Source organism: Pleuronectes platessa, chromosome 2 (genome assembly GCF_947347685.1).
Source record: "Pleuronectes platessa chromosome 2, fPlePla1.1, whole genome shotgun sequence".
Taxonomy (NCBI): Eukaryota; Metazoa; Chordata; class Actinopteri; order Pleuronectiformes; family Pleuronectidae; genus Pleuronectes; species Pleuronectes platessa.
In genome coordinates, this window is record NC_070627.1 from 17,584,660 (window position 1) to 17,610,169 (window position 25,510).

The 25,510-nt window shown below is 43.9% G+C and overlaps 1 protein-coding gene across 1 annotated transcript in view; it reads left to right on the forward strand.

Moving 5' to 3' along the window:
• The first annotated feature begins 270 nt into the window (after positions 1 to 270).
• foxp4 (forkhead box P4) overlaps positions 271 to 25,510 on the forward strand; it is an 81,150-nt gene continuing 55,910 nt past the window's right edge. Inside the window, exon 1 of the mRNA XM_053445290.1 lies at positions 271 to 400. The gene's annotated coding sequence lies outside the window, so the exon portion shown is untranslated. The remainder of the gene's footprint in view (positions 401 to 25,510) is intronic.

Consider the following 25,510-nt stretch of genomic DNA (forward strand, 5'->3'; position numbering starts at 1 on the left):
TGGCAACTTGCGCACAGTGCCAGAGTTTTAGCGGCAGTATTGTTCTGACTTCACTCCAGAGGGGCCACTCCGAGGAGAGCGGACGCACACAAAAGGGAAAAAGGAAAAGGACTAACGAGCACGCTTTGTCGTCTAAAGTAATGGTGCTGCGGTCTTAGATCCTAGATTTCTCTGTCTCTCTCTCCTCTCTTTTTTTTCTTGCCATTCTTTTTTTTTTTTTGTATTTTTATTTTTTCGTCCCGTCGGTTTGTGTGTCCCCCCCCCACACCCCCCCCCCCTCCTTGGGTCGCCGCGAGAGAGAGAGAGTGGACGCGCCGGGGGTTTGAGGAGCAGAAGCGGGCTGTCCACATGGTCCAACCACTGGCGTGAAAGTTGACTTCTTCCGAAAACCAGAGAACAGGTTGATGCATTAGATACACTTTTCCTTTTCTTTCCCCCCCCCCTCCTCACCGCTTTTCCCCTTCTTTGAATCTCCCTCACTCTTTCCTCACTCTGTGGCTCCATTGAAACTCTGCTGCTGCACACCGCAGCTCAGCGCTCCGAAACATCCAACTTTTCATCGCACATTGTTTGTGAAACTCCTCCAAGTCAGTCGAGCTGGGGTGTTTTAGAGCATTACGCTGCGGAGCACACACACGCTCACGTTTCTCCTCGGTCGGACTTCCCTCTCGCCGTGTGTCTCTGTGACTTTCAGTCTTTTTGTCTGGAGAGTTTGTTGAAACGCGGAACTCACCAGCCACGTTTTAAAATTCCAACTATTGTTGTATTCATCTTGTCCATTTCACGCAGCAGAGAGTAAATCCACAGCGGAATAAGTTTCAGCTCTTTGACACGTTAAACGCGCTCTTTTAATCCACATGTATCTCAGATGGATCTTTTGAAATGCACCATGTAACGTTTCGGACTGATCCGAGCGCAGTTTCACAGGATGAGGAGCCAGTGCTCGCTGCGAAAAGTGTCACTGACCAGAGTCTCCGCTCGTGAGACAACAAACCAAAAGTTTGTCTTCCTCACATGGTTATTGGACTAACTATTAAATGAGATGTCCTGGTTTGGACTTGAAAGGAGGCAAACGACTTGAAACACCATTTCCCCCCTTGTTAATTTTTGCTAATAAACACCGACGCAGGTTATGTGGTGATAATTTTAAGCACCCGCCTGAGAATCGTTGTCGATGCTTTGTTATCGCTTTGTACCTGTTTAACTGAGCCGATCAACGCGGTTTTAAAGAGATGAATTTTAGTTTAAATTTCTTGAAAATAACAAATGAAACAGATCAGAGTCCTCGGTGAGGATAATAGACTCCTTGTCTTTTGGAGGAAAGAGAGAAAAAAAACCAGCCTTCTGCAGGACGTGGTCAGTAGGTCAGGGGACAATACTTTCTTTTCAAACCATTTTGACTTTTGGAAATTGGTGCCGCGGTGTTTGAATCTCACTGGCTCCTGCTGCATGGGCTGTATCTTCTCTTTATAATCCGACCAGATTAAAACAGATAACAGTAATAAACTGCAGGTGAAGGATTTAACAGACGGACGCGGAGGAAAAGTTGCTCCTGGTGCGTAAAAGTTTGAATTCCGGCTTTAACGTTAATATTAGACGGATGAAAATTGCACGATGGTTGACAGTTTTTATAAGAGAACAGTGACGCAATGTACGTGTTTGTATATATATTTCTTAAATTAAACTGAATGCATTAGAAAATATATCATATTGATGGTAAAATATAAAATATTATTCCACTGGTTTGGAGCTTATATAAATTACTAAATTGAGGAGCCTCTGCATGGCACTCGTTTCCTTCCTTTTCTGTGTGATGTAAACCGACTAAAGGAAAATAGGCCTATACTTCAGAGAGGTTTTTCTTTCTTAGAGTAAAAGGAAAAAAAAAACTTTAACTAAACCCGTGTTATATTTTTTAAACAACAGATAACCGAGAGATTAACGGTTTTATTTCGCCTAACTGAATTTAACTCGGCAGCGTCATCTTAGGTGCTGTAGAAACAAAGTTACTGATGTTCTTCTCTAATAATAAAACTCATCCCACATGAGCCAAAACATCCCCCGCATGTCAGAAGGACTCAGGTCCCGCGTGATGGAAAGCTGCAGACCAAAAAACAGAGAGAGAGGGAGAAAGAGAGGGAGAGATGAAATGACAATTAATTGCTGTTAGTTGTCTGTCATTGAGAGAAAAGCATACAGGGCCGTGTGGGTGCGCACCATGACACGGGCATTATTGCCCCCTTGATTGATGGGCGCCGGGGCATTTGGCATAATGAATTTTATTTACTGTGTCCCCTCTCTCCTGTTGTGTCTCCCCCCTCTCCTCCCCTCTCCTCCCCTCCCTCGTCCTCTGCATGTGGTGGCATTTCCGCTCCGCGATGACACACTTTTAATTGCACTTTAATAGAAGATCCAGCGGGAATGAAAAAGCTCTTCATCACGTTTTATGACCTTGTCACATCTTTTGGTGTCAGAACGGAAAGCAGGTATTTTTTGTGGTGATTGCAGGAGCTTGATGTAAAGATGGAAAAAAAAGTTAATTTCTCATAGATGAATAATTGCACGTTAAGTTGTTTTCATAAAAAAACACTTTAATGTTTTTTTTTTATGTTCACCCAGCCACAAGTTGTTTTATTTAAAATTAAATTTGTTATATTTCTTCGTTTTAGCAAAGACAAAAGAGGTTGGATTTGTTTAATATGCAAATGTTGTACCTTTTTACATTTTTAAAATAAGAATGAAATATTAACACAATTGTGAGCTGATTATAATCCTCATATTGATATTTTCTATTATGATCAATTATTTGAAATATGCAGAAATTCTTAGAATGTATACAAAAGGAAAAATGTGTCACTTTTAAAGTTGATTCTATATATTTTTTAAAGTGAGTAATCATCACAATTTCAGCCAATGATTTTCTCTTCACTGAAAGCTCAGCAGCTGAGATGTCTCAGTCTATAGACTGGTCTGTACAATATACCACTGATACCCTTAACGGTATAATTATTTGTACATTTATATTTAAAATATCTACACTGATAATCACTTGTAAACTTCCAAAAGAAGCTCAGAGGGAGAGCACTTTTTTTTTAAATGTCTCTATCCTCATATATTTTCAGCATTTACCAAGAGTATAAAGTCACAGGGAAATGAATGTTCCTGTGTGGTGCTTTGTCTGCCGATGAGCTATCACATCAGTGAGAGGGTTTTCATGAAAATATAATAGGAGACAATGAAACAAGAGATTATTTGGGGAAAAAAGAGAGAATGTGCAGGAAGCCAGAGGTGTCAGAGACAGATTGACTCTCTGTTCCCTGTCGGCTCTTGTGTATTCGTGTCTGTGCGTTTGCCTAAGTATTGCCACCTTTTTTCATCTGACCTGCTTCAACACTTTTCCTTCTTCTTTTTTTTTTCTCCTCTCGACAGCTGTGTCTTTTTTTTTCCATGTCCTGCTTTCTTTCATTGTTTGTGAGACTCTCATGTGCTGCTGATGCTCATCGTTTTCAGGTTCTGTCCTCCACCAGACAATTGTTTCTCTTATGCTTACTGACACATTACTTAAATGTGGATTTTTCCCCCCCATGTGTGAGCGGCTCTGTTTCTGGACTTGTATGACACCGTCTAGCGACAGGCAATAATGGATATGAATCTCATGTGCTTTAAAACCCCTTCAGCAGGATTAAAAGCCACCAACATGATTGTGTTAGTCCATAAACTCACTCAGAGAGTCCTTACCTCACTGCACGAGCGCATGTGAACGTATGTGTGGAAGAGTGTATATATCTGAGTGTGGGAATGTGTGTATAGCAGAGTGCTTTTTTCTCAATTCACCTGTCCTGCTTGAGTGAAAATGGACAGTATTTGAAGTTTTAAATGTCCTGTGCGTCGGTAGCTTTCATGGCTCGCCGTGTCCGTCTCTCCATCTCTGCCTCTCTCTTCATTAAAACCCTCCTGCCATCCCAAACCCACAAGTCTGAGTGGGCTTTTGGCTCCAAAGTGATGTTGAAGAGCACCCGTATACGACACTGCTATACATGTAGGGTTTGACCCATGATAGATACTCACGGGTTCACTTAGTGCATTAAAAGCTGAAACGGTTAAATTTTCGATATCCTTTAAATGGGGTTTGAGGAAAGTGAAAAAAAAAAGATCCTGTACTGGGAGCGAAAGCTTGATTGTAAATGGTTTCCATTTCAAGTGTTGGTCCTGAAGCTGCCGTTATCGCAGGGTGTCCGTATTTGAACTGAACATGTGTGTTGGCCTTTAAAATGTGGAAACATCATACATTTAATTGCTGTGTAATTATGGGTTCAAATCCATCATTTTTTCATTTAGTGTATCATTGTTTTCTATGAAATAGAATTGCTCCTTTTTCAGAAATATAAAAAGAAAATCCACTCACGTCCATATGTAATCACTGAACACTATTACAGCAGCAATTATAGCTTGTTACGTCTTTAAGAAAATTATTAATGAAGTCTAATTGACATATTAATGGTTTAAATGAAGGTGTTATTGTACATGGTCAGTGATCGGGGGGGGGGTGGGGGGGGGGGGGGGGGGGTTGTGTATTGAAATGATTGACAGCACAGTGAAGCTGCCGCCACATTGCTTCAGACGGAGGCCTGATTGTACATGTGGTTCTAATTGAAGCGGTTATTTAGCCGAAGTTGAGGGTTGAATTCTTGTGTGTGTGTGTGAGTGTGTGTGAAAAATCAACCCCACATATTTTCTCTAAGATGAGATGTGTCAGGAGGAGGTGTCACACAGAGAATTGCAGGACAGCAGAGGAGGAAGGAGGAGAGAGGTTCCTGCAGTGGTCTGTAGAAAGTTGACCACCTGTGAGAGAGAGTGGTTGTCTTCTCTGCCCTTTCTTTTGCCTCTTTCTTTTTTTAATTAGCTGTCATTGCACGTGAGGTGAAAAGCAGCATATTGCGTCTCTAAGATTCATGCACTTTTTCTCTCTCTCTGATTGATAAGGTAATCATTTCGCCTGACACAGTGGTTTTAGCCTGTGGTCATTAACATGTCTGTGCGTTTCAGATGAGTTTTTCTACATATGTGAGAGGGGGGTGCCTGCATGGGAGGCAGAGATGTTCCTCCAACTCCGTACAGCACTGGCCCATTAACAGCTGATGGATGTGCATGGGGGGGGGGAGTGAGCGGGCGGCTCAGAGCGGAAGAGACGGTTTCCTATGGGCAAAGGGGGGGAAGCGGGAGAGAGTTTGAGAGATAGAGCATAAGAGTGAACGACTGCATGAAGCGAGGGAAATGACAGTGCAGTGGTTTTAGGCGTGGGTCATTATAGCATGAGGAAGCATTAGATCAACCTCTCCAGAGTGCGCTTGGCACCTGAGGCCATAGCTGGAGTGGAGAGTTTAAGGGAGGGGGCTCTGGCTGTGGAGTCTGGAGCAGATCGTGAAATAAGGCAGCCAGATCTCACCAGTTGGATTTCAGTGAGACCGAGTGAGAGTCGCAGAGGATCCTGGGGTCAGTGGCACGGCCAGGTGGAGCACACGAGATGGTCGGAGGAAGACAGTGTGCAGGAACTGAGAGCGCGCCTGTTGTGTTCCAGTGGAGCGTCTTCATGAAAAAGCTCTCATCGCTCATTGTGTCCCCTGCTAACTCTGCATTGCTTCTGACAGCTGTATTTGTGTTATGGATTTTCCTTCACTCCGTCCCGTCTCCCCTTCCTTTCTCCCTTGCCTCCCTCTCTCAGTAGTCTCGGCTCCCCTCCTCTCCATCGCCTCCACCCTATGACCTTTTGTAAGCACTTCATCAGAGAGCCGTTGGTGTTTTCTAAAGTGCTGCGACAAACTGACAGGGCAGCCGTCAATCGAGCTGGGGGGAACCGAGGGAGCAGATCAGTGGAAAGCTTCGCTCAGAACAACAGTGTGACTAAACTTTCTGCAGCGCTGCTTTAATGTGTATTGAAAAGATGGCTGTGAAGGGTAGGTGACAGCTGCGAAGCGCCAGACTCGGAATGTTATGGATACACGCACGCACACGCGTGCACATTCTGCACATTTCATAAACCGTCTGACTGTAGAGAGGCGTTACACAGCTCCTGGGTGCTCACTTGTCCGTGGTGCTGCGGCATTAAAATCTGCCGAGCGGACAAGTGAGCGCTCTGATGAAACGCTGAGATTCACAGAGGAGGAGGAGAGAGAAACTTCCAGGTCCATAAACCCAACTGCAATCAAATAAGTTTTACATCTTACACTCTTCGGAGCTCCTAATGTAAACTGTGGCCAATCATAACACCTTAGAATTCTTTACTAATTTCTAATGCTCTTTTCTGGCTGCACTTATCAGATCTGCCATATATCCGATTTATTTAAGCATGTTTTTTAATTTAAACTCCTTCAACCATCCTTCCTCCTTGCCCCTGTTCCTCACCATCCCTGGCCTGGTGAGGTAATAACCATTTAAATGCATCTCATTATGTTTCTAATCCGTAAAGTATCAGGATGTTGGCTAACGCAGGCGAAAGTGATGCTGGAGCGTGGCGTGCACAGCTCTTTTATGGTATTAGTATTTGTGGTATTAGTTCCGGGGGACATGGGATGCCTACTTAAGCTATTAGCATGTGAGGCGCTGTGGGATGATCCATCTCCTGACAGGACGAGCTGTTAACCGGTGTTAAACCAAATCACAATAGGCTGCCTGGGTTGACAGATTGACAGAGCTCGCTCTCGCTGCTCGGGCCGCTCCTTTTTCCTCTTCCGTGAAATTTACCCTCACATGAAAACTTGTAAATGTCAGAGAGGAAAAGAGCCTGAATTTACTTCTTTTTTTTTTGCGGGGATGATTTTTAGTACATTTCACAAATATCATCAAGCCCATCGCAAACGACGACATTGGTTGTGTGTCTCCGTCTGTCTCAACTTCTGTCCTCCCCCGCTTCTTCCTCCTCTTCCCCCTCCTTCTGCTGTGGCTCTCAAGGTGCAGAGACTGTACAGATTTGCTCAGTGGGGTGCAGACTCTATGGCTTCTATAGTGGCCTTTCAGAGAGGGGAGGGAGCCGGGCACGACAGTGACTGCTACAGCCACTATCGGGAGTCTTGGAGATCTCTCAGTGAAGGATGCTGCTGCGCTCTGCATGTGTGTACACTTATTGTGAGTGAGTGTGTGTTCAGCTACTATTAAGTGTCAATCAGTGGGTGATGGGTGAACCCTCCATCTCTTCTGCTCGGACAGAATTCCTCAGGTTTAAGGTTTTTGCTTTTCAGTTGGTGGAGTCATCCCGCAGAGAGCGTGTGTGCATTTTTTAGAACTTTCAATATTCAGGAGAAAACTGTCATAGGTAGTAGAGATCGTTTCATCTGAACAAGAAGCTCATTCTCAAAACCTCAGTGTTGTTTTGGAGCAGATCGCGCTGCCTCATCGGACGCCGCTGCTTTTTCTTTTTTTCTCTGCGGCTGCTCGCTGGGTATTGAAACTCTGTTAGTGTCCGTGTGCATACACATGCACACCCGTGTGCGGTGGGCATTGTTGACCGAGGGACATCTGCCACTAGATTATTCCCAGCTGTTATCTGAATAATTGTGTAATCCCCCCCCCCCCCCCTCCCTTCTCCCTCCCTCCCTCTTTTGCTCCCTCCCTCCCTTCCCTTGCCCCCTCCTCCTCCTCCCTCTCCTCCCTCTCCTCCTTTAGTCCCCTCTATGCCCCCACGTTCCCTCGTCCAGAGACTGATGAGACGGAGAGTGATGAGTTTCTTCTCTGGGTGGCACTTCGGGATTTTTTCTAGGAGTGTTTATGAGTGTGTGTGTGTGTGTGTGTGACTGTGTATCTTTGTGGCCTCTGGTCACCGGTCGTTGTTTGACATTTGTAGAAGGATTTGAGATCCCCCCCAACCACCCACAAACGCTCGCAACCCACCTCCCTCCACCTCCTCCCCTCCCCTCCTCCCTGTGGCTCTCGGGGAAATAAAAGTAGCCTAATCCTGCCAGATCAAGATTGCTGTCCACCACAGCTTTACCAGCCTGTGAATTAGAGCCAGCTCTCATGTTCCTGAGGATAGAGAAGGTAGAGTGTGTGTGTGTGTGTGTGTGTGTGTGTGTGTGTGTGTGTGTGTGTGTGTGTGTGTGTGTGTATGTGTGTTTGCACTGTGGGCCGTTGGCCTTTTAAGCAGCATTAGCTGTTTGTTGGCAGAATTCTTGTCGGGGGTGAGAGGAAAGAAAAGCAGAGAGAGGTGAAAAACAAAAAGAACAGAGATGAAAAGTTCAGAAAGTTGTCTTTGATTTTACTCTGTTTAGGTTGTGGGTTAAAGCCACGGTAATTTTCCAATTATTCCAAGTTTTATAATAGTTTTTTTTGCATGTTCGAGTTCAATGCATCAATTAAATTTTAAAATGAAAAAGTACACATTTTCTTTTAAAAATTAATTAGAATAATGTTTTTAGCATTAATAGAGGAAAAGAAATTCTAATATTCTGCCTTCACGTTCTCACAGTTCCGCTGTATCTACAAAGGCACAACACAATGTTTAAACCCAGACGCTTCTTCCTCCTCCCACAGACAGTGGTAGTCGACTCATACCAAAACATGACGTGAACAAAAAAAGACAATTTTATCAGTCCTTTCTTTTTTGTGTGTAGCAAAAACAGTGAGTTATTTTTCCACTGCAATAAAAAACACCAATCATTGTCATACAAATGTATCAGGAAAGATGTTGCTGTGTCACTCATGAGGCTCCACATGCTGGTGCCAGGGCCGCTTCTGGTACGTGGACGGAAAGTGCTCTTTTCCCCGTTTGAGCTCCGATACTCACTCGCTGTGACTCAACTCAACACTTGCTCTCTGTCTCTGTCTCTCTCACTTTTTCTCTCTCCTACTTCGCCTCTTTCCTCTGTTGGACTTTCTTCCGTCCATCTCCTCCTTCACTGGGTCTCCCTCTCTCCTCTTCTCCTCTCTTGTCATGCCTGTTGTCTCTAATTATCAGAGCCCTGTGTTCCTTCGGCCTCTTCATTACATCCAAGCTGTCATCACAGTTTACCTCCAACATTTGCTCTTTCTCCTCAGGCCTCATTTCAATAGGAATCCTTTTATTCTGTGTGACTGCAATGACAAGACTCGAAGCAAGGTCAATCAATAGGCCTCTCCCCAGTGTCTGAGACGCTGTTTATTTATTCATTTTGATTTTGCGATAACACGACAAAAAAAAGCTTAATTTTGTGACAAATAGAAAACTTGAAAAAAACCTTAAAATTAATTTTCTTTTGTAAAATATTTTGCTTGCTTTTAATGCAAGATCATTTCCTGTAATAGAAGCAGGGACAATTAATTTAGCACATTCACACATATTTCTAATAATTCTGAGGTGTAAACTTGTTGATTGGTGCGTTTGGGCTTTCAAATAATAAATTTTCCCATAAAAAAAAATGTGTTAATAATTTTTTTCTATTTAGTGATTGTATTGAAATTGAATGCAGTGTTTTGTCAGCACACCTGCTGGTCCTTGGAAACAAAGACACTGCAAAAAAGAAAAGAATAAAAAACGTAGTCATTGACAAAACAAACAAATGACAAGAAACAAAGTAGAAATGAGTAACAGATTAAAATAATGTTTTACTCATTATTTTCCCACTATTACAGACTTTGTTTGTTTTGTTTTCTTTGTGTTTGCAACACTTAATGGACAAAGCAGAAATATTTTTGCTTCAAGGACTTGTCTAACCAGCCTCAAAGACGGCCCTTGGGTTGTTGGATTAGCAGACACCACAACGCTGATTTGCCCAGTGAAGGTCAGCGCTGCCCTATGCAACCTGTAGACCTAATCGTCAACTTCTGCCGCTGCAGGTTTCCTTTGTCTAAAGGTCAGTCAGGAACCGTGCGTTTGGCCCCGGAAAGTAGTCAGCATAAACGAGGGAGGGGACTGAGGGAAGGACTAAAGTACAAAAAAAAACAGGAAAAGAGGGAGGGAGAGTGCCAGTGAAACCTTCCTTTGCTCTGCGGTATCAGGCAGCGGCTTCTGAAAAGTTTGCTGGCAAAAACTTTTGCTGAGGGCCGGGTTTGGTCAAGCGGCTCCCCAGGGGGTTTGCTCCGAGAGTAGGGGGAGAGAGGGCTCGTAGGGTGGGGGTGGGTGAGAAGGGAAGTGAGCCAGCAAAGACGAGGAGGAGAGGGGAGCAGAGCGAAGAGAAGGATGCCGTCACAGTCATCCGTTGTTGCGGGGCGCAGGCCCTTAGTCAATGATCTAAGAAACACAACTCCCCGGCTCACGCCCCCTCCTTATTCCTCCCCCTCTCCTCCCTTTCCCTCTTTTTCGCTCTCCTCTCTTTTCCTCCATCCTCCCCCTTGCCGCTCTGCAGCTCTGTCTATCTCTCTCTTAGCTTTCGACACCGCTGCGCTGTGGTTCCAGCGCTGGTTATTAACATACAGGCTGCATTAGCGGAAGCGGCTGGGCCTATTTGCTGGTAATGAGGATAGGGGGCCCGTGCTGTATAGTAACTTGTTTGACCTCCAGTGGTGAGGTCAAGTTCATCCCGAGGAGGTGTAATTCTCTCCCTCCTCATCCCAAACACATGACTGGGGGGCGTGGGGGGTTGTTGGGGGAGAGGGAGCAAACCAAGGTGGCCCCGTTCATCGCCCAAATTTGAATCTCTCATCCCCGTCCCTGCTCTCTCCTTCCTCTGCCTCGTCCACTCTCTTCCCACAGGGTTAATTGAAGGGGAAATTGATAGTTCGGTGTGGTAATTGCGGCTTTGAGAATTCTCTGTCTCCTATGGAGAAAGATGAGGGCAGCTGTACTAAAGAAAGTGTTGCATTGTAAGAAAAAGAGAGGGAGAGAAATATGGGGAGGGAGGCAGTTGGAAGAGCAAGTAGAACACCCCCCCTCTACACACCACCACCTCCCACACTCCCTCACGGAGGGGGTTTGATTGGTTTATTAGCCAGAGCTTTGATTGGCTGTTGACGAGCTGAGATTTCTACTTTGCTAGCCGGGCCCGAATAATTCTTCTATTCATTATCCAATCAGAGAGACTCACCACACCACTCAGTATCATCCATGATTCTCCTTTTAATTCTCCTTTTGAACCCCCTCCCTCCCTCTGCAATCCCTCCATACCTCCCCGAGGAGCCGGGGATGGACAGATGAGCGGAGCGCACTGTAGCTGTTCGGTTCTGCTCGGCTGCTCGCCGGAGTGGAGTGAGACAAACTTATATTCCGCCAATGCTGGTGCTGAATGGAATCTTTGCCTCCCTCTCTCCTTCAAGAGGGGCTTGTCTTCCCCAGGGGCAGAGCTTTATAATTAGTCTTCTTCCAGAAATAGAAAACTAGTTTTCTGAGGTGAAGTCGCTCTCTGATGTGTGCTTTTTAAAGCTGCACATTTGAATTGATATGAAACTGAGTGAAATCAATTATCTATATCAGCAAAATCTTTTTTCCCAAATACCTGTCAAGTGCTGTTTTCATGTACTATTTATTTTTCACAATTACATTAAGAAATGTAATATTCTGATTAACAAAATTAAAACTGTGAAAAAAACAAAACAGAGAGAGACCATTTTCTGGTCCGACAGACATTTTGTTCCTGTCGGTCTTGTTTTATTTCCCGACTTAGTTGTTTAGTCTCTGCTCAGGCCATCCCAAGGCTGTCACCCAGGCAACATTGCACGTCGTGTGTGTGTCTGTTTATTATTTCATTTTCTCCATTTCGTACGAGTATTTGTCGGTGTATTCATTTCTGTGTTTGACTTTATCGCTGCCATTGGTTCCGTTCTTTTATTTTTCCTGCCCCTGGTTTTCCCACCTCTTGTTTCCCTCCTTCTGCCCCCTCTTCTGCCTCTCTCTTCTCCACGCACCCCCCCCCCCCCCCCAAACCCCTCTGCCTATCCACACTGCTCCCCTTTTTCTCTTCCCCTCTTCCCCTCTTCCCCCTCCCCTTTCGCTTTCTCTGTCCGTTAATGAGAATGTGTTAACGAGAAAGAAAGATCTATTGGGTATAACGCAATTTATCAGAAAGGCAGAGGTTTGGAAGGAAAAAAAAAGGCGGCGGGCCCTTCAAAGAAGTCCTATTCTTGTGGTTGTGAATGTTTGATGAGACAGTGAAAAGTTCCCCCTCTAACGTCATGGTGTCTGAACAGAAGAGAACAGAACCGTTCTAATCATGCCGCACAGAAAAAATGACTTCCAACCCGATTTAATTAACTGATAAGAAACGGCTTCAAATTAATTTTTCAAGGATGTTAGATTTTGATTAAGAAACTCCTAAAAGAAATAGACGAATAATCAATTTTTTAATCAACTTACTCAAATGGTAACTGGTTAATATGATAATTCTAGCAATTAGGGCAAATATTGTCGAGCAGCAGTTTCTATGCATCCTGTTAAAGGAATTATAATATCTTTACATCTAATTATCATGGTTATTTAATTTTTTTGTATGGCTACCTCTCAATTTTACCATTCTATTTTTCATCTACCATTATGGGGATAATGAAATGAGAAGTTGGAAGTGTAATAAGATGAAACTTTTATAAGGGTCGACCTGAATGGGGCTTTTCACGCACCCTGATTGGATAGATATTTAGGAAAAAAGGGAGAGGGAGTTGTTGAAAATGACATTATTTCGGCTGGTTTTACATGCAAAGCTGAGATGGATCTTTAGATGTATGAATCTTTTATTTCGTCAGCAGATTAAAGTAGCTAATAGCTCCTGGCTCCTCTGTGTCGCTCCTCTGGTATTCATAAGTAGGTAGGCACGGCCATGAATATGCTCACCATTTCTAATCCACAAAGTTTCAAATCATCTCTTCAATTGGAAAAGAGACAAAAACAGATTCAGCTTTGATTGAAGGAAAGATTGGACTGTTCATTCTGCTAGTGGCCATAAAATCTGTACGTTTGAGTGTGTGTGTGTGTGTGTGTGTGTGTGTGTGTGTGTGTTTCCCTAATTGGACAGGTATTGTAGCGAAGGTGAAGAAGGGCCAGTTGAAGAGAGAGGGCGTTGCAAAGAAAAGAGCTGGCAGGGGGTCCGGGGCTTTAGCGGAGCAGCAGAGAGACAGAGTTCTTTACTTCAAAGAAGGCTTAGAGCCTGGACAAACGCTAACCCTGCTCACATACCACCGCAACACACACACACACACACACACACACACACACACACACACACACACACACACACACACACACAACCACTCCACGTTCACACACAGTGACTCTTTTACTCATCATGAGATGAATATCCATTCCCTCTCTCTGTGCCGCTGCCTCGCACCCTGCACGCCGAACATCAGTGGAGTCGTGCGCTCACAGGGAAATATAGACAAAGCATTTGGAGAGATGGAACGGTTCCTTTAATTATATGCTCCTCTTATGATGCATGGTGTTTCTGTCTGGCTGCTCGTACGCACACGCACACATGCACACGGACGCTGATCCGCTGAATAGGTATTCCTGGCACAAACCGCTGTGTTGAGCGTACATATTCAATTAGCAAAACTCATTAGCAAAACTTGGCATTTGTTGTTGTTTTTTTTCCCCCTCCTTGCTCAGAATTAATGGTTTTGATATGCTAATTAGCGGGTAATTTAATTTCAAAAGGCCTCAATTAACAGCAGCGTTGTGGACACGAGGAAGTTAAGCAGCGTAATCTAATTTGCATTAGTAACGAGCAGGGAGTAATTAGTCTCTAATTAGCCACTTCAGACAGCACTTGTGTTTACTTTCCTAATGAAGTGGAGGGGCTTTTTTTTAACAGGGAAGCCTGTGTATGTGTGCACGCGTGTGTACATATAAATGTGTTAATGAGTGTTTGTGTGTGTGTGTGTGTGTGTGGTTTGGGGATATAGAAGAGTGGCAGAGTGGCATATGATTTACAGTTTGGCTCCAGTTACACACATGGACACACACGTCTCGTCCCCCCTCCTCTCATGTACACAAAAACGGGCAAACAAACACACACATACATGAACACACACGGAGGTCAGCCCCTGCTGTCTCATGTGATTGGCTGCGCACTCACAGTAGTTTTCAATCCAGTCAAACAGCTCTATGAGCTCACTTACAGTCACCACAAGGGATTCAATGAGTATGTGTGTGTTATTTTTTTGGTGTTGCAATAGCTTGCAATATTTTCATCTTTCCTTTTTTGTATATCCAAGCACTTATTCATTTTCTGCTGTGGTCTTTCCAAATCATATTTTTTTATAAACTGTTTGTGTTTGAGTGATGACGTCACAGACCATGGTTGCTGGCCAGCCTAATGCAGGGTTTATTTCTGGGAGACGGTTGCCTGTGTTGACAACGTAGCAAAACAGAAGAGGAAAGGCCGACAGCTCGATGGATAAACAGACAGACTCATGACACACTGTTTTATTCCTTTCATCGCTCTCTTCTAATTGACCTGGGGATTTATCATGAGCAACACCCAAGGAAAATAGTGAACAAATTAAATGGAAGTTTTTTTTTTTTTTATCTTTTAGAGAATGAGGAACAACAGTTTTAACTTTTCCATTCAGGGCCATGTCAAAAACAAGTTGAAAACAACAGGCTTCCTCCTGGGCGTTTCTTTTTTTTTGGGGAAGGGAGACGGGGTGGGAGGGTTGCAGCATAGCAGGGTTTTAGGGGAGGGGGGACAAGCAGCTGCCCTATTAGCCCAAATCTGTTGTTCAGAGGAGGTGGGAGGAGGGTGGAGTAACACCACTGAATTTCCACAAAGGAAAGCATCCACTTTTTTTTTTACTTTGTTGGCTAGGTTCTGAGATTATGCCACAATTTAAAGTACGTTTAACCCCAAACACCTCACGTCTTATTTTAACTCATAATCCAGCACATATAAGGACAGAGATCCTACACAGTCACTCTTATGGGAAGGCGTTTCCACGGCCTTCCCTGGGAATAATAAGAGAGGTCAGAAAGCTCTGCGACTTCCTGCTGCATAGAGCGGGGTCAGGGCGGCGGTTGGCAGACGCAGTCAGCACTCAGCGGACAAGACTAGGAACACACACATCGAAGGGATGGCAACCCGCACTGGAGAAATTGTGTGATTTACGCTCGCCGTGAGCAGAAGCTGGAGAGGATTCAATAAATACAATGAATGAAGGCGCTACAGTGATTATGAGCCTGATTCTACTAGTGACCTCTACCCATAGACTCATACACAAAGATTTACAGCCACAAACATCCATAGATATGCACACACACACACACACAAACACGCACACTTTACGCGTCCATAAATAGGCAACTGATTTACAAATGAGCTGACCTGTGTGTTGGCCTTGCTCTCAGATAGGCTCGCACCCCCGCCAGGATGCATAAATCACAATGGACATGCATATGCATGAGCATCTGAGGAGGTGGGATAAGTGTGTGTCTGTACATGTGTGTGTATTTGTGTGTGTGTGTGTGAGCACCAGCCGGCAGCACTGTTTGTATCGATCATTGAGGCTTAGTTAAGTGCCTTTTATTTCATTGAGTCAAAGTTAAGGACCGTGGACGGGCCTCTCTTCCAGCCCGTGTTGCTTTTCAATGGAGAAAAGGCAGGAAAGAAAGAAAAAGGAAGAACTCTTAACTGTTCTTTTTTCCTTCTTTTTAGTGGCATCCAGGGATAGCACATCATATTAATGGAACTGAGATGACGTCTCACATCTCCTCTCTCTCTGCAAGAAGTGGTTTTGGTATTGGACCTTTGCCTGATGTGTGTATGATGTGAGCTGCTTTAACCTCCCCTTGTTTTATGGACTTTACATGGCTCTGGATCTCACTGCTGCTAGATTAATTTACACACCACTCACACATACTTGCCAAATCTCCCTGTCTCTATTTCTCCCTCTCCCTCTTCCTCTCTGAAGACAGAGCAGAAATTGCCTGCTGAGGTAAATAAATTACTTCCATCGATTTCTGTAGTTGTAGAGTGACTTTATCACGGTTTGACTTGTCCAGATACAGATCAGCGTGTGACAGCGTGTGTGTGTGTGTGTTTCTACATAACGCGCCACTGTGTCTATGTGTGTGCGACTTTGAGTTTACATAAGCTTTTGTATGTGTGAGACTGCATTGGCTGCAAAAATCTGTGTAAAATCTACCTGATGAGTATCTCATCATATTAAAAGATATTGCTGAAGCTACATTGTGGTCGACCAACCGCTGTGTGTGTGTGTGAGAGTATGTGTGTGTCTAATTGAAACAGGCCATGAGGTGCATATTGGAAAGCAGATGAATTAGCTTGGTTTTATTACAGTGGGATCTTGAAGTCCACCCTCTGGCTGCAGAGGTTGTTTGCTGATTGAGTTTATCTTAGTCTTGTTATAGATCAGCGCCGGTCGCTGATAGGGGCCACAGATAGGTGACATCCAAATGTGACTCACACTAGCTGTCTGATAGTATATAGGCTCTACATGTCTGTTATATATTTGCACATGGCGATGTTTGTAAAAACTTGAGGCGCACCTTAACCCCCGTGCTCCCGATGTCACTCCATGGAAAGAGGTTAAAAGTTCACCAAAAAGCACCAGTGTGTGTGTGCTGCAGCATGTGCGTGTGTGTGCGTGTGTGTGAGTGTGTGTAGCAGTCTGGGGCACATGCTGTTTTAATAGACACAGCACTGACGTTACTGCAGAGGCCAAGAAGCCACCGTTAAAAAGAAAAGGATTCGGAAAAAGAGCGAGGAAAGGCCTCATCTGTTTGCATTAAACAGTGGAAGAAGTGACCAGTGAAGGAGCAAATGAGCGACAGACGGCTAAAAGATATCTGCTCCTCTGGCTTTGTCCCTCGCCTCAGATTTCCCTCCCTCCTTCTCTTCATTTTCTTCAGCCTAGATCTCTAAGTTTGCTCTTTCTTTTATTTGATATCTCGTTGCATTTCTTATTCTTTTTGTCAGTGTACCTACTAATAAGCTGTTACAGTACGTCTACCCAAGTTTTGTCTTTTAAAATTAAAATTCCAAAAAAAGAGCAACACTGGAACATAGTGGAAATGAAGAAGAAGAAAAACAGTGAACTCACGAGCAGCAGACGGACGTGTTTTCTTTGAATATACTTTAACAGTACTCCTCATGGCTTATTCTGCGCGGTCTGTCTGTCTTCTAAACTATCAGGTTCTCCCCTGCATCAGATGCTCCTGATTTGAGAATTAATTAGGCAGCACGGTGGCGTCAGGGTTGGGATTTTGGGTTTGTTCACTCGCTATTTTAGTAGCTAATTACTGAGGGGGAGAGTGTTAATTGGAATTCTCTTAGATAATGTGAACTCCTCTTCCCCTTTTCTCCCCCGCCTTTACTCGAGTTTAATAGAAAACCACAGCACTTAACAGAGTCTCACTCTCTCCATTATGAGTGTGTGTGTATACATATATAGTATATTTGTCATTTTTTTTATCTTCATAATTCTGACTAGCTCAGCAGATACCTTTGGACAAAGGCATTATTTGTGGTCATTCTCTCAGTGTGCATGTGTAACATGTGCTCCGTGGTGCGAGCTGTGGAAGTGTCATGTAGTAATCCTCTCAGACTTCATCAGAATTCAGACTCACTTTGTCTGACTGACTGCTGCCCTGTTACCTTTCACAGTGAACACAATGACAGAAGCGCAGAGCCCAGTGACATGTCACACTGGGAGAAATAAGCACAGGACAGGAGGGTTGTTTTTTAAATGAAAAAGAGAGCTGAGCTGTAGTTCACAGAAAGATTCCCACACATGCATGATTAATGTTCATTGCATCTAAATTCTTTGAAAAATAAGTGATGAAAAACATCATTGATATAACCTGTCTTCAGGGCATATTCACATTTTTTTTCTTATTTATTTATTTTATGCTTAACTTTTGCCGCACCAGTAATGAAGCAAACTGGCCTAACCTGCATTTTGACTGCGCACTTTCTCCATACCCTCGGGCGCCGTAATGCTAATTCCGCAGTGTGCGAGTGAGGGGGATAAAAACACAAGAAAGTTATTCTAATTTTAAAGAGTGTTTGAAATGAAACAATAGTTGCATTTGGATGTTGTTATAATTGGAGCGAATGGCTGACTAGATAAACAGACTTCTGTTGCGGGTGCAGGAGCACACACTTGGGGGTCTTTTTCATATCTGCGCTCTGTTTAAAAATTAAACTCCTAACCGGTATAAAGGAGAGAGGGAGCCAAATTAATATACAGTGAGAGACGAGTAATCAGAGATCTGTGGTTTCATTGTAATTCCTCCATCCTCCTAAACTGTGACAAAAACATTATTTAACATCTCTACCTCCTCTTCAGCCACTCAGAGAGGCTCTGCGCACACACAGAGGACCTTACAGTATTTTAATATCACTGCTTGTATATTCTAATCCTCACGCCACTTGAAATATAATTCCTTCCTTTATTTTAAATCATGGATATGAAATTGCATTAAGGAAAGAGTGTGTGGGCATGAAAGCAGGGATGTTAAATGGACATATGAATGCAGGGGTGAATCCTAACCTATTAAGTACTTTCCTTATTATTTCTGAAAGTGGAGCGTGATAATTAGTTTGGTGGAAATCCTATAGCGGGGTGGAGGCATGGGTCTTCATAGTTGAGCCAAATTAATTTCTTCCGTCACCTTCAGCATACGTCCCTCTTAATAGGTTTAATTTATTTCACGGCCATTATATATATTTTTTTAGCTACTTGTCTGTGATGAACATATGCACGGCAAAATCCACTTCAGCCCTCCGCACATGTGACTGTTATAGCCATTGTTATATTCATATACCTAAATATGATATAACGGCACGGCATCGTTACCGCTCGGCTCCGGAGTCTGTGTGATCTTAGCGATGGTATTGTGCCGTTTTCCCAGGGGTCCCTGCTGCTGCGGCCCGGTTGTCATGTGATCCTTGTGTCTGGCTAAGAGCTCCACTTTTCTCAGGAGTCTCTCCAAGTCTTTTTAGTCCTAAAAGTTAACAATCATTCCTGATGTTAAATCCATCAGAAACCTCCATGTGCCACGAGGTCGCTTTAATAATCTCCCCTGTGTATGTGTGTGTATAGATGTGTGTGTGTGAGTGTTGAGGTTAGGGTGGGCCATGGGAAAGTGGCATACCTGAGCAGATTAGAGTGATCCCAAGGAAAGTTTGTGTGGGACAACATTCAAATACTAATTTCTTGTCATGTCCTGCACATCATCAGTTTGTAGCAGCTCACACAATCTGCTCTTTTTACCATTTAAAACAACACAAGTCGCATTGAGCGTGCTCATTTTGAGGATACTTTGAATGTGTGTCAGAGGTTGAGCGTGTGTGCATGTGTGTGGGTGTTTCTGCTGCCAACGCAGTGTGTATGGTTTGTTTTTGATCTAGGATCCATCTTGTTGCCCTTTCTGGTTTCATCTTACACTGGTAAATTACACTCAATCACTGAAATTACATCCTATAGACTATTTGTGTGTGTGTCTGTGTGTGTGTGGGGGGGGGGGGGTGCGTGCGCACATCTCTTCACTGTTGACGTCATCTCACAGCGCTGTACTCGATGTCAGTCTTGATTAGGCTGAGTCCAACTGTTTTTGTGTTTTCGTCATTTAGGGGAAGTAAAATGGAAATGCAGCTGTTGCGCGTGTGTGTGTGTGTCGGCGGAAATTGCTCTGTTGTGTGTAGCAGTAAGTGCGTAAGAGTGGTTGTCAGCTGGTAAGCAGTAAGGACACACTGATGCAGTCTCCGTTTTCATCTGAGTGGCTGCAGTAAGGGAAGCTTGATGGGACAAAAACGTAGACGTAGAAGCTGTAGTCTGCCAATTAGTGCACCAGATGTCTGTTATTGTTGGACTAGGATTATGGCAGTAACTGCAGTTGGCCAACGGTTACGAGCATGTGTGTGTGTGTCTGTGTGTATGTCAGTGAACTAACTCCACTGTGATAGATTTTAAACAATCTGCTTTTGGGACTTGCTCCTTTCTTTATTACTCTTCTGGCACCTGCAGTGTTTTTCAGAATTCTGTCTCTCTCCCCTCTCCCTGTGTAGTTTTTCAGCATTTTGGAAATGTAAACACTTGTAAAATACATCCAGATGTTACCAGCTGTGCTTCGCCACCACAAACACTGAGCAGGGAGTGTGTGTGTGCGCTCCTCCAAAACGACTTTTTCTCAAATATTCAGTCTCAGACAGACAAAATGATGATTTGATTTGATTCAATGAATTTGAAATATATCTCGCCTTCTTTGTCTGAGGGTGAGCAGGTTTTCAAATAGGGTGGTTTTGTTTTTTCTGTGTGTGTGTGTGCTTGCTATTGTACATGTGAGAAGCCGCTGCAGGCCAACACTGGCTGACATACAGGTGCTGTAAAATGCAGAAAAGACAGATATGAGAGCTGATGCAACATGACAAAGACAGCAATTTTATAAAAACATTGACTTTCTGTAATCTCTCTCTCTTTTTATGAGCTTCCTCCCCCATCACTCACACACACACAAACACACACACACACACACACACACACACACACACACACACACACACACACAGACACTTACCTGATTGGCAGACATCTATTAGCAGATGTCCTCACCTCCCTAAACGATACGATAATCATATTATTACTGGTATTATTCTCTCTTTCCCCCTCACACGTGCTCCTATTTTCAACAGGTGAACACATTGAAATGTCAGCCTTGTGCTGTTTCATACATGTCAGCATACTGTACATCTGTGTGTGTGGGTGTGTGTGTATTTGTTTATGCACCGTGGCCATGCTGAGACCTGGCTCCCTGGGGAGTAATTACAGAAGAGGTTTTCTGGCCGTTTTCTCTCATTAGTGTGAATATAGAGAGAAATTGTGGGACCTCGGTTAGCATAAGAGCACACGCACACACACAATACACACACAGAGGCTATGTAAGGCAGAAGTTCAGACATGTGCATGGGGCCTGAGGTTGATGCCATGACTTCAGTCTGGAGGTACATGGTGCACTTCTTCTCGCCACAAGTCTATTTCAGCCTCTGCTCCTCTGTATACATACACGCTGTGTGTTTGTGTGTGTTTCTCCCATTCGACAGCATCTGGCCTCAGCCTCCCTCAGTCCTTCAATTCAAACTGCAGGTTGTTTGTTTGGGTTCGCCCTTACAAACACACCATTAGGCCTGCCCTCTGCACTGAGGACTATTCCTGGCTGTGGCCTCAGTTTAGATCAGGCCTGCTGCCTGGCTCACTGGAGGTCCCTGCAGGCAAACCTCAGCTCCACCAGAACCCAGGAAGATCCGAACCACAGCGAGCCGCCCCGGCCACCACAGTGAAACTCTAGCCTGCTTCAACCTGACTCGCCCCACAGCAAGCCTTAAATGTCAGCTGGAGGGTTTCTAGTGCGTGTGTGTCCTGTAGCACGCCTTCTCTCTTAGATAGTCAGCCCATCATGATGCAACAAGTCCACCTTTTCTGCAAACAAACAGGTATGGACAAGAAAAGAGGCTTTTGAGACTCACCCAAGCTGATGATAAAGGATTTGAGAGTGAGAGATGAAAGGAGAAGAAAAGAAAGAGAGTGCGGCAGGCGAAGGAGAGAGAAAGAAAACAACAAAGGTGGTTAGGACAAAAGTAGTATTGTATCACTGAAATGACTTGTGAGTTGAAAGCCTTAAAAGTCCTCCCCAGAGCCAGGTCATAAAGCCCAAAGACGGGCTTGGCAGCCGAGGCCAGAGTCAGACAGGCCTGGCAGTCGAGCCTAGAGAGCTTCCAGTAACAGGAGATGTAAAAATCAATTTGCCGTGAAAAAGGTAAACAATCGGAAATGACAAATATGCAGGTTCTTTCCATCGCTCTTTTTTCATCACTTGCTTTTTTCACTGTTATTAAAGAGGACAAATGTAGGGGCGAGGAGAATGACTAGTCAGGAGTCATGTGGTGAGAGATCCCAGCAATGTTCAGGAGGGGGGGGATTCAAGAGAGGGGTTTTGTTCTCTCTTTTTTTCACCACCTGATACAGTCGAGCTGGACTTTTACAGTCTTTTACTTTTGCAGCAGTTGTAGACTCCATGTTAGAATGGATGTGGGTTCATGCAAATGCACGCTTAAGGACATGTCACTGGTCCTGATTAAAGACGCACCAGGTCAATATCACCATGTGAAAGGGGAAATGATTGAGGGATAGGGGGATGTCAGAGAGAAACTGAGGAGAGAACAGGGGGGTTAATCCTTGGGGGCCTGTTTGGTGGTTAGGAGTCCTCGGGGGCCCTGCCGGAGACCTCCATTAGTGGAACTATCCAAGCCTGGGGGAGCCAGTGCGGTGGCGGGCCTTCGAGGCAGGGGCCAGTCTGTTTAGCAGCAGTTTGTCTGCATTGCTCATAACATTGATCCAGTGTGGAGCTGCAGCCGTAGGAAAGCTCTTTGCTGCTGAATAGAGCGAGCAGCGGTGTATTGACAGGGCAGAGTGGACCGGTGGAGAGCCCAGCACCCTGTTGGTCATTTGGTTAAGACGGACAAATCTTGTTCAATACACACACCCCGCCGCTGCCTTATGGCATGTCAAATCTGTCCACGTAGGTGTCTTCATGCATCCATACGGGCATGTGTGCGCGCGCAACAATTTGTGTCTTACAGAATCTAATCCTCTTTGCTTTCTCCGCTCGTCCTCCTCAGATGAACAGATCTGCTGTGACTGGCTGGGAAAAAAATGAAAGGGGGAAAAAAGAACAAGAGAGAAAACAAACATGTTTCCCAGGCCCCAATTAGCCCATTTTGACTGCCCCCTGACACACTGTCCCATCCTCCTCACTCCCTCCTTAAGTGTCTGAAGTCTGCTTTCACAAATTCTTCCACATCATTGCCAGCGCTTCCACATCAGCAGCTAGAAAAGGTGGCCAGGGGAGAGGTCTGCAGGTCTGAAGGCCCTTTTTTTGCCATCAATGCTTCCTCTGGAGCGCACTGGCAGGGAGTCTGTTGAGTAAGAGAGGGTGCATGTCTTACAGTTTACGAGCATCTTCTTGAATTTGTGTGTCAGCCGCGCTGTAGGATATATGTGTTTTTGCGGTTGTTGTGTTTGTACAACATCAGTCGCTGAATGCTCCCAAACAAAACAGTTTGAACCGTCTGTGCAGAAGCCATCAATTCTTAATGAGATAATGACATGCTAACATACTCGCAGCAGCAGCTCTGTTTACAGATGAAGACAAACCACAAACAAGACACAGACGTGCTGAGCGCTTTAGCTTTCCTCTCGGATCTGCTTTCTTCTGGCCCCTCGGCTTCTCCACAGCTATGACTTTGTGCGTCGGCCAAAACTTAGCGAGAATAACAGGTGGAGAACATCTTGATGGTCTGCATGTGTGTGTGTCTGTCTGATAGACGCACATACGCAGTAATGAGTCAGGCGCTATATTGTGGCTGCAGAACAGATTCCCTAATAAGAAAAGAATGCTGTCCATGGCATCCAGAGTTTTCCACTGGAATCACACATTCAGCCAGCCTGTTTCCTGCCCCGGGGTCTTCCTCTCGGCTTGAACACACGAGGAGAGGGAACCCTCTGTCTCCCTCTCCGTCTCCCCCTGCTCCTCCTATTGTCCCTGCACCCCTCCCTCACCACATCCTTGTTTCTCATCCTTTTCATCACTTTTTCTTTGCCCTCCATCAGCTATAGGGTCAGTTCATGTTGTCTATTGGAGCTCTGTCTATATTTTTTCTTTCCTCTGTTGGACTGTGCTACAGTCTGGTTCTGGAGTGACACGACCACATGACTCACAACTGAGTCAGACCAATTCAGGCTTATTGCTGAGGAAACAGTGGTGGATTAGGAAGAGAGGTATCTTTCTCGGACTGGTACAGGATAACACGCACACACACACACACACACACACACACACACACACCCATATGCAAACATAGAGCTGACTAAGAAAAAAAAACATTTGTGGTTCAATGAGTCTCCAAATTATGGAAGTCTTAGTCTAGCTGTGGAGCAACTTTAAACAAACCAAGACAGAAGTTTAAAAATTCACATTCAAATACTTTAACCTTGAAATCTCCCCTTGCCAAGGCACCAGCTCCCTCTTTTTTCATCTGTTAAATGTTTGAGTGTTTGATAGTTTGAGGTCTATAGCAGAACCCGCCCGGGAATTAATGTCATTCATATGCCCTGCGGAAATTACTTTTGAAATGCATATAATCTAAAACATGCAAATGAGGCTGACTTTGTGCACCCTGTTTAATATGAATTATCATTTTCTGAATACCTATTATTACTGCGTACATTTCTCCAATTATATTGTTCTTTTTTTTGTCACTTTTGCATACGGACACACGTGCACATCAGGAAGCACGCGCACGTACATGCGCTGTCACATGCATATCCTTGCTGGCTTGCACTCTTACACACACACACACACACACACACACACAGACACAGCAGAATGTCTTTGTGATGGGTGTATTTTAATGAGGAGTAATAAGGATAGTAATGACCCAGTCCACTTCTCTCTCTCTCACTCTCCGCCTTCTTTACTTTCTCTCTCTCTCTCTCTCTCTCTCTCTCTCTCTCTCTCTCTCTCTCTCTCTCTCTCTCTCTCTCTCTCTCTCTCTCTCTTCCTCTATTTCTCAGCCTCTCTCACTCGCTGAATTTTACGCAGCTGTAAGTTTACATGAAGGCAGTGGCTAAGGGTAAGAGGCGTCTCATTAAAAAAATTAAAAAGTAAGCCGCCATATGCAGATTGTACTCTTATTTATCAGTCAAGAACTCCTTAAACAGCAAATAAAAATAACAAGGCAGGAAATACAAGTGTTGCTCATCCAATTTTTATTAAGTGGATGAAATATTGATGCACTTTAAAAGTGAACCGTGCATGTTTAGTTTGTCTTTCCTTTTCTCTTTCTGGTGATCGAGCACTGTTATTAATGTCCTTGTCCAGGAGGCAGACATTTTTTTCTGCTCTTTTCTCCTAAATTGAATTGAAGGCATCCCTTTTTCAAACGAATTACTCTATTAATTTATTTATACTGTGCCATAAATTATTCTATTAATATTAGCATGTTCCAAATTAGTATGACTTCTCTCAATGTTCCTTCTACTTCTATTAATTAGCATGCTTGTCACTATAACAAAGATTTTTCTTTCTCTGATAAATTATAAAGCAGACATTTTTTAATACAATGAGAACTGCCTGAGAAATTATTAATATTTTAGTTGTGGCCTGTAAGACAAAAGTATGAGGAGAACAGAGCAAGAAGACTAGAAGAAGAAGAAGAAGAAAACTAACAATTACATGGAATACATTACAGATTGTCACTGGTGTAACATTGTTGATTTTTTATTTAGCTTTTTTTGAAAGAAATAATTGTGTGTGTGTGTGTGTGTCTACACTCCTACACTGAATGCTCAGGGATATCATCTTGTTTTAGCACTTTTGGATATAGGGTATGAATTAATTACCTCTGTAACAGCTTGGACCAAGTTCAAAAGTACTAAAATTCAATTAATTTGAAAAGTGGACATGCTATCATTTTCTCCACATGTCTCCTTTAAAGTCTGGCCCTTTTTTTTTTTTTTGCTTTGGACTTATTCAATTATATTTGATTAAACTTGCTCTGATCCAATCTATTAATTAACTAGGAAATGCAAAGTGCCCGAC